At 39.0% G+C, this 7621-nt stretch overlaps 1 pseudogene; it reads right to left on the bottom strand.

Annotated features, from left to right (window-relative positions):
• Nucleotides 1–2410, bottom strand: part of LOC138156032 (small COPII coat GTPase SAR1A pseudogene) — a 6849-nt pseudogene extending 4439 nt beyond the window's left edge.
• Nucleotides 2411–7621: the final 5211 nt, after the last annotated feature.

The raw sequence follows: 7621 nt of genomic DNA, 5'->3' as shown, positions 1-7621 counted from the left end.
TATCTATCTATCTATCTATCTATCTATCTATCTATCTATCTATCTATCTATCTATCTATCTATATATCCAGTCTTAGTCTCTACCCTGAGCTCCAGTCTCGCATCACCAATTACCTATTAGACATTTCAGATCAGATACCCCAGAAACATTTCAAATGCAACATTTCTAAAACTGAACACCCTACCTTTTCCCCCAAAATGAGCCTCTTTATAATTTTCCTATTTCTATACAGACTTTCTTGAAACGAAAATTTATTGTTACATATTTTGAATCCTCTCATGTTCTTCTACATGCATGCCATACTTTTTTCCTTTGTATTTACATTCCAATACTTAAGTTTATGATATGTTTTTTGTTTCTTTTCTCTATTTTCTATTTGTGTTCTGGCCCTTGAATCTAAAATAAAATTTATAAAATATTTTAAAAATTCCTATTTATATCAAAGATATTACAATTATTTCCATTCTCCCAAATTCTTAACTAGCAATATTCTTTTTTTTTTTGAAGGGGGGGAGTCAGGGCCATTGGAGTTTAGTGATTTGTCCAAAGCCAACAGAGCTAGTAAGTGTTAAGTTTCTGAGGCCAAATTTAAACTCTGGTCCTCCTGACTCCAGGGCTGGTGCTCTATTCACTGCACCACCTAGCCGTACCTACTAGCAATATTCTTAATCTTGCTGTCTTTCCCTTGACATCTCTTTTGCATCTGTCTTCCTTCTACTTACATAACAAATATTCCTATTTGGTCTCATTTCCTCTCACCGAGATTATGGTAGCAAACTCATACTAATTCTTTCTGCCTCAAATGTTTTCCCCACTCTGGTCAATACTCTGTAATACTGTCAGAGTGATTTTTCTTAAGTGCAGATCTGACTGCCATTCCCCTAAACAATAAACTTCAGTGGCCCCTTATTATGTCTAAGATAAAATCTACTCAACTTTTTTTGTTTAGTTTCTAAAGTCATTCACATTACCTTTCCTATCTATCCAACTTATCTTTGTACCCTCACTGGACATCATTCTCCCCCATTCTATTTCTACATTCTGCAGTGCAGCCAAATTTGTCTTCTCTTCATTCCTCACACCCAACATTCTATCCCCAGCCCCCATACCTTACTGACTCTCCTCCATTCCAGGAATGCATTCACTCCTCACTATTTCATAGAATTCAGACACAGCTCAAGTTCTACCTTCTACAAGCAGCCTTTCCTGATTGTTCAACTTTTATTGCCCCCCCTTACCCATCTACCTTGTGTTTAATCAACTTGAGTTTATTTTCTTTAGATTATTCTGTATATGCATTTATATATGCCTGTCTCCCCTGTTAAAATAGACGTCCTTAAAAATAAGAATTGTTTTATTCTTTGTATCCCTAGTGTTTATCTCAGAGTTCAGTGCCTGGGACACAGTGGAAGCTTTAATAAATGCTTGTTGATTGAGTTAAAAATATATTATAAAAATTGCAAGCATGAAACAAGAAGAGTAAAAATAATAATAGATCTACTTATTACATCTATACTGGGGAACATTGTTATCTGAAGGCTGATTGTATGAAAATTTAGAAGAATAGAATTTCAGAGTTGGTTAAAACCAAACCAAACAAAGTGAGACAAAAAACTTGCAGGGGGCTTCTAGTCGTTGTTTTTGTTCTTTGTCCTTTGTTTTTGAAGATCCATGACATCACAATATTGGAGTCAGAGTTTGATAAGTATGGCTGTGGCAATCAGTCCAATATGAGTTCAGAAGATACTACTGGGCGCAAGTGACCCATTAGAGTGGGGGTGGGTAACTCCACCCAGTTAGAGTGGAGGTGGCTCTCAATTAGTGCAGCTCACATTTCCTTTCTGCTTCTGTGATTCTGCTTTGCTCATGGAGCACAGTGCCTTCTTGGACATGGGCGTGCCATACTGGATGGTCCTGTGACAGTGTTTCCCATGACTTAGAGTTAATATTAAAGTTCTTCAGAGATACCTTGAGAGTATCCTTTTGCCATTTCTTCTGACCACCATGTGAGCACTTACCTTGTGTGAGTTTTCATAAAATAGTCTTTTTGGTAAGCGTGCATTAGGCATTCAAACTATGTAGTCAGGTCATCAGAGTTGCACTCTCTGCGATAGAGTTTGAATGCTTGGCAGTTCAGCTCTAGAGAGGATTTCAGTACTCAGTAGCTTTTCTTGCCAGGTGATCTTCAGGATAGCTCTGAGACAATTCAAGTGGAAGCAGTTCAATTTTATGGTATGGGCACTGATAGACTGTGCAAGTTTCATGGGCTTGCAACAGTGTAGTCAACATGATGGCTCTGTAAACCTTGAATTTGGTATGTAGCCTTGATACCTCTTCTCTCCCACACTTTCTTTCAGAGACTTCCAAAATCTGAGCTAATTCTGGCAATGCATACATCAACCTCGTCATCTATGTGAACATCTCTGGATGTTCAAGGTAGGTCCCATGGTAAGTGAATTTATCAACAGCATTAAAGATTTCTCCATTTGCTGTGACTAATGGTTCCACATATGGATTGTATGGTACCAGCTGGTGGAGGGCCTCTGTTTTCTTGGTCTTGATTATTAGGCCTAAATTACAACAGGCCACAGGGAATCTATCCTTACTCTGCTACATCTTGACTTCAGAGGCTGCACTGAGCACAACCATCTGCAAACAAAAAGTCCCGCGCCAACTTTCCTTCCATTTTTGTCTTGGCTTTTAACCTTTTCGAGTTAAATAATTTACCATCAGTTAAATAACTGCCCTTGATGCTATTTTCATTCTCATTAAAAGTATCTGAAAACATTACAGAAAAACACCATGGTGAAGAGCTTGGGAGCAAGCACACAGCTCTGCTTCACTTAGTTGGTGATTGGAAAAGCATAAGAAGATCATTCCTCATCCAGGACTCATGTGTGCATTCTATCATGAAACTGACACACAATATTGATTGGGTAACTAAATTTAACCAACATTACCAAAGGCCTTCACAACTGACAGTATCAAAGGCATTTGTAAGGTCAACAAACATTGTATATAGACCTCTGTTCTGCTCCTGGCATTTTTTCTGGAGTAGCTGGGCAGCAAACACCATGTCAACTGTGACCCTTTCTAAAACCACACTGACACTTGGTCAGGTGGCAACCTTCCAGATGATAATTGAGCTGATGAAGACTAGGGCAAGGATCTTACCAGCAATGACTAGGAGATTCCCCCTATGGTTTTAACAGGACAGCTTGCTTCCTTTTCCTTTAAAACAATGGACAATGGAGGCATCCTTAAGTTCCTGAGAGATGATATCCTCTTGCCATATAATCTGGAAGATTTTTAGCCATCTTCTTGCATCCCTGCAGACTTAAGCAGAACTCATGATTGACATACAGGATATGAAGCTAGGGGACCTTAAAGATCATCTATTCCAAGCCTTTCATTAGACCTATGAGAAAGCAGAGGCCCAGAGAAAATAGGCTACTCACCCAAGATCACAAAAATAGAGTATGCAGTAGAATCAGGTTCAAACCCAGTACCTATGATTTCAAATTCAATGCTATTTCTACTCCAATGCCTATTTACAACATTTCCAAGAAGTGGGCATCCAGTTTCAGCCTGAAGACCTAAAATTATGGGGAACACACAAAAGTCAGGAGCAGTCTGTTCCATTTTTTGACATCTCAAATTGTTAGCATATTTCCTGTATGTATCTGTTATGTTTAGGGTGAAATAATATATCTATCCTATTTCTTTATGCAAGAGAGTAATTTATTAGAGTGGCGTTTCATTGCAAAATAGTCTATGTTTCTTTCAAAGGGCATGGGGCATGATTGAAGAATTAAATGTTACTTTTCACTGTGAATTTTCTCTTGCTGTGTTCTAAAAAAACATAATTGAGGACTATTAAGGGGATAATTTTAAATGTTATTCTTTAAAATGGAACAGTATGTAAATTACCAAAAGCAAAATGTCACGATACTGGTTAAAAGTGTTTCAAGAATATAAGTTCCCTATTGAATGGGTGCCTTTACTAAGAAAACAACTTACAGCGTGATATCAAACAAATATATATATATTTAGTATGTATACTGCAGCTCAATAGGAGTAAAAAAAACTGGTTGAATTATTACTCTACATTAATAGAAGTAACATCCAGAAGTGTGGTGGTCACAGGTCTACTATAATTTATTTTTTTTCAAATGATTTATTAAATTCTGATTTTCATCATTCATTTCCACCAGATTTTGAGTTACAAATTTTCTCCCCATTTTTCCCCTACCTACCACCCCAACATAGCAGTCCCACAGGATATCCCCTCCTCCAATCTGCTCTCTCCCATATTTTCTCCCATACCCCTTTCGACTTTCCCAGTGGAACTCTATGCCCCAATGCCAGTATATCTTATTTCCCAACTACATATAAAATAGCATTAATAATAGCATATATATTTGAATATTTGATTTTAAAACTTTGAATTCCAGATTGTCCTTCCTCCCTTGTCACCCACCCTTACTGGGAAATAAGCAGTTCAGTATAGGTTGTACATGTGTGGCTAATGCAAAACAGTAACATAGCAGATATATTGTAAAAGACTGACTATATTTCCCTCCCTCCTATACCACCTCCCACTTGTTCTATTCTCTACTTTGAGACCATCCCTTTTCAAAAGTGGGTGCTTCCAACTTCCCTACCCCCCAGCTTGCCTCCCTTCCATTATCGCCCCTCTCATCCCCTTTCCCCCCTACTCTCCTGGAGGGTCAGATACCCTATTTAGTATGTATTTATTTCATTCCCTCCTCAAGCCAAATTCAATGGGAATAAGGTTGACCCATTCCCTTTTGCCTTCCTATTCTACCCCTCCATTGTAACCATTATAAACATTTTCCCTTGCCTCTTCTATATGAGATCGTTTACCCCATTCTGTCTCTCACCATCTCCTCTCATCATATTCCTCTCTCACCTCTTAATTTTACCTTTTAAGTATCATCCCTTCCTGTTAAATTGGTCCTGTGCACTCTATCTATGTATACCTGTAAACATATATATGCACATTCACATATGTATTCATATGCCCATATACGCTCATATACAGACATATATATAATAGAAATATATGTATATATACATATATTTCTACTCCTTTCAAATACTGAGAAAGGTTTCATTAGTTAAAATTATTGTTTTTCCATGTAGGAATGTTAATAGTTCAACTTTGATAAGTTCCGTATGATTTCTTTTCCCTCTTTACCTTCTCATGCTTCTCTTGCTTCTTGTATCTAAATGTTAAATTTTCTATTCAACTTTGGTTTTTTCAGCAAGAATGTTTGAAAGTCCTCTATCCCACTGAATGACCATATTTTCCCCTGAAACATGATACTCAGTTTTTCTGGGTAAGTGACTCTTGGTTTTAATCTGAGCTCCTTTGACCACCAGAATATCATATTCCAAGCCCTTCCATCCCTCAGTGTAGAAGCTGCCAGATCCTGGGTTATCCTGATTGTGTTTCCACAATATTCAAATTGTATCTTCCTGGCTGCTTGTAATATTCTCTCCTTAATCTGGGAATTCTGGAACCTGGCTATAGTATTCCTAGCAGTTTTCTTTTTGGGATCTTTTCTAGGAGGTGATCAGTGGATTCTATCAACCTCTATTTTGCCCTCATCTCAGTTTTTATGAGAACTTCCTGGAGTATGATATCTAGGTTCTTACTTTGATCATGGCTTTCAGGTAGTCCAACAATTTTAAAATTATCTCTCCTGGACCTATTTTCCAGGTCAGTGGTTTTTCCCATGAGATATTTCACATTGCCTTCTATTCTTTCATTTGTTTGTATCTTTTTAACAGCATCTTGATTTCTCATAAAGTCATTAGCTTCCATTTGCTCCATTCTAATTCTGAAGCAATGATTCTCCTCAGTGAGCTTTTGAGATTCTTTTTCCATCTGGCAAATTTGGCTTTTTAAGGAATTCTTCTCCTCATTGCCTTTTTGAGCCTCTTTTGCCATTTGAGTTAGTCTATTTTTTAAGGTGTGATTTTCCTCAGTCAGGCTGTTGACTCTCATTTTGTAATTTTCTTGCATTGTTCTCATTTCTCTTCCCAATTTTTCCTCCACTTCTCTTATCTGCTTCTTAAGGTCATCTTTGGCCTGTAACCAGCTTCTATTTTCCTTTGAAGCTTTTGGTGCAGGAGTTCTGACTTCACTGTCTTCCTCCTGTTCCATGCTTTGCTCCTTTTTGTCCCCAAAATAGGAGTGTAATGTTGGAATCTTCTGACTGCTTTGTTTCCTTTGCCTGGCCATGTCGCCCCTCAGTCACTTGACCCCTGCACTTTTTGCCACAGTAGGACTCTGCCACCAGACAGGGGAGCTTTTGTCCCAAACTCTGGGTTTTTTTTCAGCTGCCAGAGGTATTAGATGGGTGCCCTCTCTGAGGTCTCTACATGCTCTGGCAAGCTGGACACACACCCCAGGACCTCCACCCTAGACTGCAATCCAGATCCAAGATGGTTGAAACAAGAGTGATTACCCCTCAGACTGGTTGCCTGCTCCCCCTACACTCTGCAGGCCAGGAGCTGAAGCTGCTGTGCTGGCTGGCTGTGCCTCAGCAGCTTCTCGCCATGGGGGCAAAAGCCAAGCCCTCCGACTTACTGGGTCCCAAAGTCCAGACTGCACTGACCTCTCACGTTGTCCTTCGCATCTATGTGTTGATAAATCTGGAAATGTCCATAGCTGCTGCTTATCTGGAGTCCCTCTGGCCCACGGCTAGTTAGGCCCGCCCTGGGGCTAAAGCTTTGGTGTTGGGCTGAGCTTGGCTCCCAGAGCACTGCACTGGCCAATTCCTGCTAGGCTGTTCTCAGCGGGAGGTTAACTTCTCTGTGTCATTTTGTGGGTTCTGCAACTCCAAAGTTTGTTCAGAGTCCCCTTTTTACATGGATTGGGAAAGGTGGAAGCTGGAGCAGCGGGGAGGTCCTGCTTCTACTCCACCATCTTGGCTTCGTCCCCTACTGTAATTTATTTATTTTTGTCAAATTGTATTTGAGGTGATGGTGTGGCAACTCATCCCTCAACATGTCTTTTTCTCTTTTACTCTCTTTTCTAGATTGGGAAAACTCCCAAATGTGACCTATGTTAGAAATACTCCCTTGTTTTGGGGTGGCAAGGTGATGGCAGTGGCAATTGAGCACTGGGTCTGAAGTCAGTTATATATGAGTTCAAATCCAGCCTCAGACACTTATTAGTCAGGTGAGCCTAGGTAAGTCATTTATCATGTTTGCCTTCATTTCCTCCTCTTTAAAATGGGGATAATAACAATACTTATTTTCCAGTGTTGTTGTGAGGATCAAATGAGATAATTATAAAATGCTTAGCACAATTCCTGGGGCATAATAAGCACTGTATAAATGGTAGGTACTATTATTTTTATTATCTGCAACCTTGCTTCTAGTTTTATAAAATGGGGATGATAATAATACCTATATTGGGGATATTTGCATACATTGATTGATTGAGGGGGATGAAAATTCCTATATTTCCCAATCTCCAGATTAACAAATGATATGGATGTTTTTTCTATGATGCCACATGGTACAGGATCAATCAGTCAGTTGGCAAATAAGAATTTAATAATTACTTACTATATTCCAGGTACT

Source organism: Petaurus breviceps, unplaced genomic scaffold, assembly GCF_028583685.1.
Source record: "Petaurus breviceps papuanus isolate PSGF00001 unplaced genomic scaffold, PetGlider_PUasm1.0 154, whole genome shotgun sequence".
Taxonomy (NCBI): Eukaryota; Metazoa; Chordata; class Mammalia; order Diprotodontia; family Petauridae; genus Petaurus; species Petaurus breviceps.
Note: the sequence above shows the minus strand (reverse complement) of the source record. Positions and strands in the feature narration are given on the sequence as shown.